The sequence below is a fragment of the Sminthopsis crassicaudata genome, chromosome 2, assembly GCF_048593235.1.
Source record: "Sminthopsis crassicaudata isolate SCR6 chromosome 2, ASM4859323v1, whole genome shotgun sequence".
NCBI classification, from domain to species: Eukaryota; Metazoa; Chordata; class Mammalia; order Dasyuromorphia; family Dasyuridae; genus Sminthopsis; species Sminthopsis crassicaudata.
This window is the reverse complement of record NC_133618.1, coordinates 329,638,529-329,652,619: the sequence shown is the minus strand read 5'-3', so window position 1 is coordinate 329,652,619 and position 14,091 is coordinate 329,638,529. Positions and strand designations below refer to the sequence as shown.

General features: G+C 34.5%; 1 protein-coding gene across 11 annotated transcripts in view; it reads left to right on the top strand.

Moving 5' to 3' along the window:
* The window catches only part of PPP2R5E (protein phosphatase 2 regulatory subunit B'epsilon), a 168,628-nt gene that overhangs the window by 109,693 nt on the left and 44,844 nt on the right, over positions 1-14,091 (top strand). The gene's annotated exons all lie outside the window — the stretch shown is intronic.

Sequence of the window (14,091 nt, the reverse complement as noted above, 5' to 3'; positions counted from 1 at the left end):
TTAAGACAACCTGATTCCATTAATATTGGCCCATTGTAATGATTTGTATAGTCCACTAATCCCCCCTAGCTTTTTACATGTAAACTTTTGTCTAGCAATGCCTTCTGTATTTTTGCAGTTGATTTTTTTTCTTGCTTGTGAGTCTTGTATTCTTTGTCTTCTAGAATGTGGTACTTCCAAGCTCTCTGAAGAAGCTTAATCCCAATGATGGATATAGCATGAAAAATCTATATCTACACGATGTAGACAGTGTAAATAGAAAGTAATATTGAGTAAAGTCTGTGTAAGAGAAAAGTGGGTGGAAGATAAGATTGGGAAAGATTTTATGTAAAAAGTAGAATTAGAGAAGAGTTTTGAAGAAAATCAGGAGATGAAGGTGAGTAGAACAAACATTCTAAGCATGGGAAGTAGCCAATTCAAAGGCACTATATCAGGAAATGAAATGGATATGTCTGAAGATAGTATGTAGAGAAGCTTTGTTATTGCATTTTGAATTTGTGTGGGAGAATACATGAGTACTTTAAAGGCCATATAGAGGACTTAATACTTCATCTTGGAGGTAATAGGGAGCCACTGGACTTCAAGGAGAAGAATGACACAATCAGACTGCACTGTAGGAAAATCACTTTTGCAATAAGGAGAGGATGGATTGCAAAAGTATAGAGGTGAAGTGATTATTTCTTGAATTAGAGTTGTAGGTTTGTGATTGTAGAACATGGTACAAATGTGAAATCAGTGTGATAGAGGAATCAAAGATGACATTGAGTCTTGAGATGTTGAGAGCTTAGGTGCCTGAGGGTATGAGAATGCCGTTGACAATAATAGAAAGGGTAAGAAGAGGAGAGGGTTTGGGGGAAAAGATAATGAATTCAGTTTTGGATATGTTTAGTTTAGAATGTATGCAGGACATCCAGTCCAGATGATTAGTAGGCAGTTGGAGATGGTAGTCTGGAGTTTAGCAATGAGGCTAGGACTGTATAAGTAGATTTGAGAATTCTCAGTAGAGAGATAATTGAATGTATGTGAATTGGTAAGATAACCAAGTATATTATAATATTTGAAGAGAAGAGGGCCCAAGACAGGGGACGCTGAGAATTAGGTGACACGCTCTAGATAAAGATCCAGCAAAAGAGACTGAAAGGAGGAAAATGAGGATAGAATAATGTCATGGAAACCTAGGGGGAAGAAAATGTCAAGGATAAGAGTGTGAATGAATGACAGTATCAGAAGCAGAAGAGAGGTCTAGAAGTTTTAAGATTCAGAAAAAGCCATTCTTCTCAATAATGAGATGATTCAGATCAGTTCCAATGATCTTGTGATAATGAAAGCCATCTATACTCAGAGAGAGGACTGTGGGAATTAAGTGTGGATCATAACAGTATTTCTACTTCTTTTGTTGTTGTTTGTTTGAATTTTATTTCTCATTTTTCTTCCTTTTTAATAAAAAAATTTTTTTTTGTGCAGCAAGATAATTGTATAAATATGTATGCTTGTATTTGATTACATATATTTTTACCATGTTTAACATATATTGTATTACTTGCCTTCTGGGGGACAGGGTAGGGAGGGAAAGGTGGAAAATTGGAACACAAGATTTTGTAAGGGTCAGTGTTGAAAAATTATCCTTGCATATGTTTTGAAAATAAAAAGCTTCAATTAAAAAAACAAAAACCAAAACCCAACTTTTGTTATTTTAACCAAATATCATATATCTACTCTTAATGGCAGGGATTTTGCTTATTTATTCTCTGCAGAGTTGAACATTGTATTATATTTAAGAACGGTCATTTTCTTACACACGGAAAGAAAAAGCCATGAGGTTTGGCAATTAAGAGATGACTTAACTTTGGAGAAAGCAGTCTCACTTTTTTTTTTTTTAAATTTTATAATTATAACATTTTTTTGACAGTACATATGCATAGGCAATTTTTTACAACATTATCCCTTGTATTCCCTTCCGTTCCGAATTTTTCCTCTCCTTCCCTCCACCCCTTCCCCTAGATGGCAGGCATTCCCATACATATTAAATATGTTATAGTATATCCTAGGTACAATATATATGTGCAGAACCGAATTTTTGTTGTTGTTGTTGTTGTTGTTGTTGTTGTTGTTGTTGTTGCAAAGGAAGAATTGGATTCAGAAGGTAAAAATAACCTGGGGAGAAAAACAAAAAATGCTAACAGTTTACACTCATTTCCCAGTGTTCCTTTTCTGGGTGTAGCTGATTCTGTCCATCATTGATCTATTGGAATTGGATTAGCTCTTCTCTATGTTGAAGATATCCACTTCCATGAGAATGCATCCTCATACAGTATCATTGTTGAAGTGTATAATGATCTCCTAGTTCTGCTCGGTTCACTCAGCATCAGTTGATGTAAGTCTCTCCAAGCCTCTCTGTATTCCTCCTGCTGATAATTTCTTACAGAATAATAATATTTCCATAACATTCATATACCATAACTTATGGACATCCATTCATTTTCCAGTTTCTAGACACTACAAAAAGGGCTGCCACAAACATTTTGGCACATAGAGGTCCCTTTCCCTTCTTTAGTATTTCCTTGGGATATAAGCCCAGTAGTAGCACAAGCAGTTTCACTTGAATGATGAGATCAAAAGCCAGATTAGAGTGAATAAGGAAGAGAATGAAAAGAAAGAAAGTGGAAGCACCTATCGTACATAGCCTTCTCAAGGTTAGCCACAAAATTGGAGTAATGCAAGTAGCAGGTATGGACAGATCACATGAAGATTTGTATCCATTGTTAGATACAATTTTTTTGTCTCAGTTTCTTCATCTGTAAATGAGTTGGAGAAGGAAATGGTAAACCACTCCAATATCTTTGCCAAGAAAACTCCAAATGGGATCATGAACAGCAAAAAAATCATAAGCAGAAACCTTGAGATGTCTGACCAAAGTTCTCCTTCAATGAATCCACAATATGGTTAACTATACCTTCGTTTAGTCCTATTTTTCTTCCCCTCTGCCCCCCTCCCCTACTTTGTCATTTGTCTGGGCTTGTGATTTCAGTAGTTTAGAGGAATCCTAATGAAAAAACCTCTTCTACTAATAAGGAATAGCAGATGTTTTGTTTTTATGTTTTTTGAGATTTACATAGGCATGCAAAGTTTATGGGAATTTCCTATGGTTACAAAAGCAGAGATGGAAAAAGCTATCCTTTCACCGTATGAGGATCTGTGTTCTAATTCTGCTTCTGTTGTCTCAATCTTATGTGACTTGGTACAGAACATTCTGCACAAGGCCTTTTCCAATGTTATCCCACCCATCCTACTCTTTCACAGCCTTCACTCAATGTTACTTTCTATTTATGCTATCTCCATTGTGTAGATACATATAGAAGAACTCCGTGATTCCAAGTTTCTTCACGAGTAAAACGAGGAATTGGCTCCCAGTAGATTGTCTCTGAGGGCTCTTTTAGCTCTAGAACTAGATAGGATCATATGAAGACAATGGATATCACTCCCAAGGGGATGTGTGGAGCTGTGAAAAGGAAATGGAATTTGGGGTCAGTGTCTCTAAATGCAAATGCAGCATTTATCTCTGCCTTACTTTAGGCTACTGTTCCTATAAATTTTTTTTTTTTTTTTTGAAGGCAAGGGCTTGGGCAAACTGGTTACTTTTTTTCTCCCTGAGGCAATTGGGGTTAAGTGACTTGCCCAGGGTCACACAGCTAGCACACATTAAATGTCTGAGGCCAGATTTGAACTCAGGTCCTCCTGACTTCAGGGCTGGTACTCTATCCACTGCACCATCTAACTGTTCCAAAGTGGTTACTTCCGAGACATCTTTAAGCTCTTAGGATTTTTCAGCATTTATTAGTTTGATTCTTCAATTTGTATAATTGTAATTAGTATATATTTTTTTGATTCTAGAATTTTCACTTAGCATTATTTCCTAAAATGAGTCCTAAAACTTATTTTACAAACAATGTATCTCTTCTAACCTCAGATATACAACCAGCTGAAAAATCCCCAAAGCTTTCTTGTGTCTTCCCCTTCTGCCCAACTGGCACCCATCTCCCAAATTACTTTGTATTTTTTTTTATTTACTTATTTAAGCACATTTTGTTTCCCCAGAGAGAGTGGAAGTTCAGTCTTTATCAGTTCATACAAGGTTTCTTAGACTCACCAAATTCCTTATGTTAATCTTCTTTAAGAGCATCTATCTCCTATTGTATTCACATGCCACTTTGTTCACCCTTCCTAGCCCCTGTGGGCATCTACTTTGTTTCTGCTTGTTTTGTTGCCACAAAAACTTTGCTATCAATATTTTGGTATTGGGGAGCACTTTTTATTTTTTACTTCCTTGGAGTATGTGCCCAGAAGATTTTCTGTTCCTCTTGAATTGATGATTTGTTCTACATAATTTTGAACTATACAATCTTACTTTACTCCTTTAATGAACTTTTTGAAATTGTTTTTTTTTTTCCAAAATATGGGGTGCAAATCAAATGTGCTTGTGTCTTTATCACAAACTCTAAGATGATCTAGTAACTTCTCAAGGTTTAGGTTATGTCTTTTGCTTTTTTGTTTATAAAGTCAGGACTGGCATAGTAGTTTCCCTTTATTTCCTCCAGCTTTTACTGGAATATATTTATTATTAAAGCAAATTAAAGATTTGCTGGGTAACTTTTGTTTAATAAGACAATTGAAAGCTTGTAGAGCAGCCTCGCTTTCCCATAGAAACCCTCAAGTATATCTTAAATTGGCTTTAAAAAGAACATTATCCAACTGGGCCATTTCTAGGGCAAAACAGATCTCTATTCAAATTCAGGTTGAGGAAGTCTTCAAAGTAATTTCATTTGGGAAATCCTGGTCTGATCAGTTCAGGCTGCCTCACCTCCCTTTCCCCCATCTCCCCAAGATCTGCTCATATTATAGGTTTCTGTTTATTCATTTCTTTGCAGAATATCCAAAGCAGGACTATGCCTTGTCCCTTGGTATAGCTGCCAGGACCCTGCCCGTTGGGCAGACATTCTTTTCTCAGTGCCAGCCTCCATTTCCCTAATAGGACTTTGCCACTAAAGAAGCCAGTCTCTTAGCAAAGCTCACTTCTCATCCAACAATAAAGTTCCATTTTTGCCACCTAAAACTCTTCCGGTTTGTAAATTCTTTCAAAAGGAACCTGCGCTTCCAACCAAAAGGGGATTTCAAATCCACAATTCTCTCCTCTGCCACTAACCTCATCAGTCAGACCCAGGAAAATTGATCCAACTCAGATAATTCTAGAAGCAATGCAAATTGGTCAAGGAGTTGAACTAGGAAAACTTGTATTAGTTCTGATATCTGGAATGAAAACTTACACAGAATGGGAGACTCAGGAAGCTAAGTTAGACTCCTGAAAAAGGACTTGAAACTTCTAGTACTCTGAACAGTGACATCATAAGCCCATAGTATTTCTCTACATCCATGAAATCATATCCCAACCCTAGCTTCTAAGAACAGAAATAGGGTATAGAATTAGCCCCAATAGGTTACTTCATAGGGAAATAGATCTTATCTGAGTACTTCTTGAAGTATTAGGAAACCACAGCAGGAAATGGGCTCAACTCAGCTGCTAAAAATCAGTGCCAAGTAAAATGTATAGAAGACCTAATAGAGTAATCTCCCATATTCTTTTTAGAGCCTGTTAAAACCATAGAGAAGAGGGATACAATTCCTGATTGGATCATTTAAAGAGAAGGAAAATGAATACAGCTAAGAATTGAATCTATGGTATTCCAATAGACTGAGGCAGAAGCTGGATATTTGATAGAATGGGCCTTATTCTGGCCACCTCATGTAGATTAACAGTGGCAGTGACATCCAGATTTAAGGAAGACCAACAAGACCTACCTAATCCATCCAAGACTGGTAGAGGAGACTGGCTCAAAAAATTTCCACCCAACATCTAAAGCTGAAAATATAATAAAAAGAAAACAGCAACAAAGTTGCAGGAAACAAACAAAACAAATATAGAATAAGAGAAGCAAAAAAGAGAGCAAAACCCAAAAGAAAAATGTAACTGCTACAAATACTTGCAAGCGCTTTGGAGAGAAAGGAGTATCAGTTGTCACAAGTGTTATAGGAATAACTAAAACACATTAAAGAAAAGACAAAAAATAAAATGAAGAATGAAAAATTTAGAGAGGAAGAAAAATCAAAGGAGAAATAATAAATTAAAACAAAGTGGAAAACTACACAACTAATGGATTTCCTGAAAAGACTTGATAAGAAATGTTAGAATCACATCAGAACTTTTTTTTTTAAAGGAAGAAAACACAGAACATCTACTAGTTTGAGGAGACACTTTAAAATTAATCAGCCTCCTCTTGAGAACCATAACCAAAACAACAACAACAAAAAATCTGGACAACATATTTCAAGAAACATTTTAAGAGAAAATCATCCAGATCTCTTAGAATCAAAAGACAAAGTTGAAATAGAATTGATTCTATTATGACCTAATAGAAAAAAAAAACATAAGTAATGTCATAGTTTATATCTAGATATACCAAAGCAAAGAAAAAATACTTTAAGCAGTCAGAAAGAATTTAAATACTCAAATCATAGACAGGATCACATAAAGGCTATGCTGAAACTACCCAGAGGAGACAAAATCTTGGAATAGAGTATTCCAAAAGGCAAAAAATGAAGGCTTACAACCAAGATTAATTAACCTTGCAAAACTTAATATAATGCTATGGAGGATATTGACTGATTTAAGAAAAATAAATGAACAGCTGGGAAACTATGGGAGCTCTTCAACCTGGACTTCCATCTCCTACTCAGTTGCTTAGAGAATGGCCTCTTTGGGTTATAGACATTAAGGATTGTTTCTATTCTATCCCTCTAGATTAGGAGGATGTGAAAAGATTTGCCTTTTCAGTACCCAGCATTAATTTAGTTGAGCCTTATAAAAGATATGAATGGACAGTTTTGCCACAGGGAATGAAAAATAGCCCAACTATGTGTCAAATGTATGTTGCTGCTGTTCTTACTTCAGTAAGAAAAGCATTTCCAAAAGTAATATTGTTACATTACATGAATGATATCTTGGGGTATGTACCTGAGGAACAAATGTTAGAAGCATGTCTACAAAAGACCATAGAAACACTAAGGAACTACAAATTGCATATAGCTCTAGAAAAAATTCAAAGGCATCCTCTTATTCAATATTTAGGATATGAAGTATATCCACGTTGGTGCAAATATATAATGTCTGGGCTAGCTCTCTGGAGAGCCTCAGGATCAGTCAGAGTCAGGATCAAAGTCCTTGGTCTTTAGGAGGAGAAGTGAAGGAGGCAGGCAAGCTGCCACTTGGCTCATTAAAGATGAATCCTGTATTCTAGAGTCTTAATCCTTAAGTCTTCTCTCCTCAGTGTACTGTGGCCAGACCTAGAGAGTCTGATCTCTCTCCCTCCACCCTCCAATCCTTGCCTGTGATTATCCTGAGGAGAGCCATCACATTACCATATGCTTATATGAACCATTATTTCACATTGAGTAGTAATTAGCCTTAAGTGCTCCGCTGTCTTAGATTCAAGTACTCCTTTTCAGAGTTCCAACCCTCTACAATCCTACAAGGGAAAAAATGAATCTTTAATAGAAAAGATAATTTTCAAGAATTTCTAATAAAAAGATCAGAGTGGCATAGAAATTTTGGCTAAAGAGAAACCTAAGAAGGTAAATAAATTTGAGTAATTGGAAGGGACTAAATAATGGTGAAATGCTTATGGCAAGAAGAGACAAAAGTTTCTTTATTAACTTTTGTCTTCAGAGGTAATAAGGGGATATAAATAAGACAGAGAAGAGAAAAAGAAAGAGATAAAGGAATACACTAAGGAAGAAAAGGAACCTTTTGCTATATAATGTGTTAGAAGAGCAGTGAGTTTGTAAATATGGTAGAAAGAGTGGAAGAAGAGTGAATCTCTCATGTCTTCACTTTTATTTAGACACGGTAAAGATAGGTTAAATACCCACACATATATTCTTATTAGTGCAGCATAGAGATTAAATTCAACAGGGAAACAATCAGGAGTAGAAGGGAAGGGGAAAATGAAATATAAAAGGGAGAGTAGAATAAGGAAATGATTTGTCATAAGCAAGATATTGATATTTCAATTTGAGTGTTGATTAATAAAGGGAAGAGTAAAAAGAGAAAAGTTTACAAAAAAGAATAGGATCTGAATTTGGTTTGGAAAAAAAAAAAGGAGGGAAAAAGAGTTAGGAACAGACCACTTTAGTAGTAGTGTTAATGAAATTCCTTTTCTTTGTAAAAAGGTGGTAGGAGAAAAAGAGAGGAAAAAAGTATAAAAGTATAAAAGGATATGATAGAGAGAAATTTATAACTAGTGATCAAAACTACAAATGTAAATGGGTTGAATTCCTCTATAGAATAGACAAAGATGTCTAGACAAAAAAGTTTTATAAACATTTTATAAGAAATGTACTTAAAACACAGACTTGAAAATTAGAAGATATAGTTTAATATCAAAAGTGTTTAAGTAAGGATGAAGTGCTAACTTCAAATTTGAGGAATAGAATAAGACTCAAAAAAACAAACAAACCCCATAAACCTAACAATCACAATTTAAAATATGATTGAATTAAACATTCAGATAAAATAAAAGTGCAGAGTAAATAAAAATCTTTTTTTCCCCCTTTAAAACACATTTAAAAATAAAGACACAATGAAGGTGATAGATTTGAGGCAGGGAATAATTTTTGGCGTGAATTTCTTTTTCTTCACTATCTGCTTGCAAGAAAGGATTTTTAAAAATTTGGGAGATGGCACAGAGAACCAAGTTTATTCCTTAATAGGTAAGTCCCACAGTATATGAATGAGTAGTTCCCCAAAGAAATTCAAACTAATAGCAGCCATATGAAAGATTGCCCCAAATCACTAACCCAACATTTTTTTTTTTTCCTGGAGCTATAGCTCTCTAATGACATCTTTTTTTTTTGTTGTTTCTGCACAATTCTTTTTTGGTAAGACATTGCAATCTACTCATATCCATTCTATGCCACTCCTTTGCCTCTTTGGTGACTTATAATTTTAATTCTTTGTAGTATCACTGGGGAAAATATCAATGTTTAAAAATCAGCCCTTTAAGTCTGCACATGGAATGGTGTGCATGCATGTGTGAGCGTGTGTATGTAACTTATTTTCCTGAATGGTTGCACCAATTTTAGATTTGCTGCTTTTTTGCATTTTACTTTATGAAATTTTTTTGCCCTAGTATGTATCAGTTTTTAAACTGTGAATCTGAAAAATATTTAATATGCTCAAGGATCTTCATTAATTTGATGGAACAATCAAATGAGTTTTTTCCCCCAAGTTTCTTGATAACTGCAATACCTTTTCTTTTTTTCTCTTTTTACTTGTTTTGTCAGATTCTAATAAAGTAACACTAAAATCACCTAAAATTAAGTCCTTATTCTTTTGGTCTTTATAACTTTTTTTTCCCCCCAATTTGACTATACAATTTGGAGCATAACAGTTAATGATGATTATTTAAAAATGTATATGGAGTGTTGTTAATCAAAATGTATATTTTCTACTTATCTCTGTTGGTGGCATCTGTGTGTAGTTGCCTTGCATGAGATTAGAATTATATGTGAATGTTTTAGGTGAGATTTGAACTACAGTTCTTCCTTTCCTGTGCTGGATTTTACTTAATTTTGTTCCATAGGCTATTTGGTGAATTAAACTGATTTCCCTCATTTTTTGATGTATCAAATTCTAGTGGGTTTTTTTTTTTTTTTATTTTATTCTTATTGAATAATCTGATGTGTTTGAATTGGTATTTTTTTGGGTATGAGTTGTTTTTCTTCCCTTAGTGTTTATCTTTTTGTATTCTTCCAAATACCTTATTTCTATATTTTTAGATGCTATTTCTTTTATGTGTCTCAATGTGTTTCTCATTACATGAGAATCTTATGATAATGTTCTTTCTCCTTGTTTTTTAATTACTTTTTTTTTTTTAAATCCCTTGGCATTTACTTACTTTATTGGGTTGGTGACTTTTTCTCATCCCCCTCTTCCTTATCCTCTTCCTTTTCTTCCTTTTCATTTCCTTTTTCTTTGACTGTTTCCTTGTGAGGGTTTTCTAGTAAGCATTTCTTTTACTTTGGGTATACTTTTATTGCTCTTATGAGGTAATGAAAGGGGAGTACTTGCTCAGCCTTGTTTTCACACTTCAGCATTATTATTTGTTGAATTTCTTTTTCTTGTTAGCTGAATAGTGTTTTACTTGAAACTTGACCATCATTTTGTGTGTGTGTGTATGTATTGTGTAAGTCTCCTTTACTAAATGCTGTGTTATCTTTTCTTTAGAGCTTCCTTTTTTCTAGATAAGGAAACTCAAGCAGATAATATATTAAGTTGTTACTGGTATGAGATCCTGGAATGACTGCTTTATTTAAAGTAATTAGTACTCTTCCCTTGTCTGACAGCTCTCTATATATTGTGCCGCTCCACTTTCCCTTTGTTTAAAAAATAATATATTTTGAAGCCATGGCAATAATCTCAATTGTTCTACATGCTCTGGTATATGATTTCCAAGATATTATCATCTCTGAGGCACATTGATTGGTATAGATCTGAAGTCAGCTGTTCTGTCTTCTACCTTGTTTTAAGAAAGATGTAAACTTTCCACCTAAGAACCTACTGCATTAATATAGAAATGATGAATCATTAAATTGAATCATTATCCTCAATAAATATAGTTGAAAGAATACTGAATTTTGCACCAGAAGATTTGTTTTCACATTACATTTCTTGAAATTCTGTGACTTCAGGCATACAAAGCTTCTTGCTTCAGTAGAAATAGTACTAACTCTTTAGTCGGGAACCTAGGTTTAAATTCCATCTTGGATACATATGACCGGTGCATTATAGGACAAGTTGTTAAATCTCCCTGAGTTTCAGTTTTCTCATCTGTAATATGAGGAGATTGGACTAAAGGGATTTATTCTGAGGTCATTTGAAGCTGTAGAGCTGTGAAATTGGTTGGCCTCTGAGCCTAAATTTCTTTCTTGAAAATGGAAATAAAAATATGTGCGTTAATTACCTTACAGAGTTATTAGGATAAAATAAGAGAGTATATGTATAAAATGCTCAGAAACTGTAAAATGATATGTATGCTTTCTGAAGTACTTTGAAATAGTGGATAGATTGTTCTTTTGGGATCATGAAAACTTGACTTCAAATCCTGCCTCTGATACTTGTTAGCTATACTAACTTTTTAGAGCTTCAGTTTTCTCATCTATACAATGAGGTGTACTTAACTCATGGTGGTGTTGTGAAGATTAAATAAAATAATACATGTAATGTATTTTGTAAATTTTGAAAGAAATCTCTTAATGGTCCTGGTTTTGGTATTTCTAACACTATAGGGGTCTCTATCTTTTCCTCTCCTTTTTTGGGGAGGTGGGTAGGGTATAATATTTCATTAATTGTGCCATTCTTAGTTTAGCTTATCTTCTTTATATTTCTATCGTCCACGATATTTTTGCAAGAAAAATGATTTTCTTGGGTTTATTCTTCTTTTAGGAATATACTTCAGTTATTTTTTTTTTTATTGTATGTCTATCTTTTTATTATTTATGTTTAAACTTAGGTTTGTAAGATATGTCACTTTGGGTTGCAGCTTGAGTTCCTTCATACTTCACAACATATTATTCCATTCTTTTCTGAATAATGGATATAGAATTATCTTATGTCAGTTGAATTTCCTTTTCTTATGTATTTGGAGAACTTCCATGTTCCTTGCAGAAGTTGTTTGTTATCAGAATTATTCAATTTAACCACTATGTGTCTTGGACTTTGTGACATAGGGTGAGCTATGTATTCTGTAGGTGAGCTGTGTATTCTACTATTTATCATTTTATATTAAGAAGATTCTGAGTAGTCTTGTGGTATTATTTGCATACTTGCAGTATGATTTTTGTTTGCTTGCTTACTTTGTCATTTTCTTCTTGGAGACTCAGACTCTAGGCTGTGTCTATGTATCCTTTCTTGGAAGATCAATATGTTTTTGCTTGTTGCAGAAACAATATTTTCTTTTAACATTATACGATTTTCCCCCTTTCTTACTGGATTATTCAATCAGTTGTTTTTTGTTTGTTTGTCAAGATTTGTTTCCATAGATTCAAGGATTTTTCTATTATTTTTGCTGTGAAGGTCATAAATTTTCCTTTGAGAATTTTTATTTCTCTCTTGATGGGAACAACTTGCTAAGTTTCCATGTTCTTTTGGGAATCCACAGGGGCTTTTACTTTATCAGGAGTTTATTCATTTTTCTTCAGAGATGGTTAGACTTATTTAGATGATCTGGAGATAATATTTCCTTCTGTGAATGATTTTCTTATTATATTTGAAGTTATATTAGGCACTATATGAAGTGATATCAGATAGAAATATGAAATAGATTTAGGAGAGTGTGTAGTGGTTAGTGACATGGAACAACCATGGGTTACAAAAGTTTGTCATTTATTACATGAAATAGCTCACAGGTGTAATCAGGTATGAATTAGCAAGGCAGAGACATACTGATTAAACAACTTGCTTTTAGGGCTGGGGGATGACTTTTCAAGTCTCTGGAGAGGAGCAGGTGCTGGATCTAGGGAGTAAGGGTTGGGGAACAGGGAAGAGTTTGGTTATCTAAAGATGTGCTAATAAAAACAGAATTAGAGGTTAGAATACTAGTATTGGAAATGAGCTCCAGCTTTACATCATTCTATGCTAACAGGACAGTCTGGGAGAACTGACCTGATTTATTGATTATAGGAACACCATGGGCTCATTTTAGCAATACCTGAGAAAAAGCTGGTTTAGAGTTCACATCATAGTGGCTTGTGCTCAAGATTTTTAGCTGAAATGTTTGGTAATTTTTGTCCTTAGATTTCCCTTGCTCACTTTTTATTCCATCTCCTTTTGTGATGGTTTCTCTAAGGTCTGGACCTCAAAGTCATTTTAGCCTCCTCCTAAAAAGGAGAATTTTACAACTATCTTAGTCTCTGTTCCAAGTAACTTGGGGAGACATGACTGAGTTCAGCTGGATGATAGTCCCTTTTCCTTTGAGCCTAGTGGAACACTCTTCCCCCAATGTGCTGGCAGTCACAATTAATTAATATGCTGGCAATTGGCATAATTCTCTGGGGGAATACTGCTATTTCACATTAGGGACATAGCTGCCCCAAGCAGAGCTTATTTGTACCTTACTATGCCTTGTTTCCTTTGCACAGGTTTAGGTTTTGGGAGAGGGCATAATTGAGTGGTAGGAGTGAAAGCTAGTTGGGGGGGCGGGGTTAATTGGCAGAGACTCTAGCATCAGCCATCGGAGAATTGCTCAGTGGATTTCTTGTGGATCATTGATCATTGTGATCAATTGTGTGATCATTGATCTGGATCAATAATAGTGGATTATTGTGCCACAATGCCAGAACATGGGAGCTGGTGGGGGAGGAGTATGGAGTGAACATTTGAGGACTAAATGTTATTTGATGTTTATCAATTGTTACCTCATTAGAATTCTTAGTGTCTCAGATCATGGAGAAAGCTGCAAATGCTTTATCTGTGTCACATAATTCTTATTTTGGAAAAGTTTGAGAGATTATGAAGGTTGGACAAGTGTCTATAGTCCTCTATTTTGTTGTCATATGACCCCAAAGTAGTCTTTACAAACTTTGAAGTACTACACAAATGTTAGTTATTTTTATCCTGGGCCAGGAATTACTTAGTCATTTCATATGTATAATTTGTCTATTGTCGCTATTAGTGTATATTGGATTAAGCAAGGGTTTTTTTTTTTTTTTTTTTTTTTTTTTTTTTTTTTTTTTTTTAATAAAAGGCAATTAAAAATGACCAATGTTACCCTTAAGTAGAGGAACTATATATTTTTCTAGATAAGTAGTAATATGTTGACAAGTAAAGTTATGAAGTTACAAAAATTAGAATTTTGATAAAATAATTCTCTTTATAAACTCAAGGCATGTTGTTGGTTTCTCTTGCCTCTCCTCCATGCCTAAGTGTGAAGAGGCCGGTCAGTTCTCTGAAAGCCCCCACAACTGTGAATTATAACACACTTC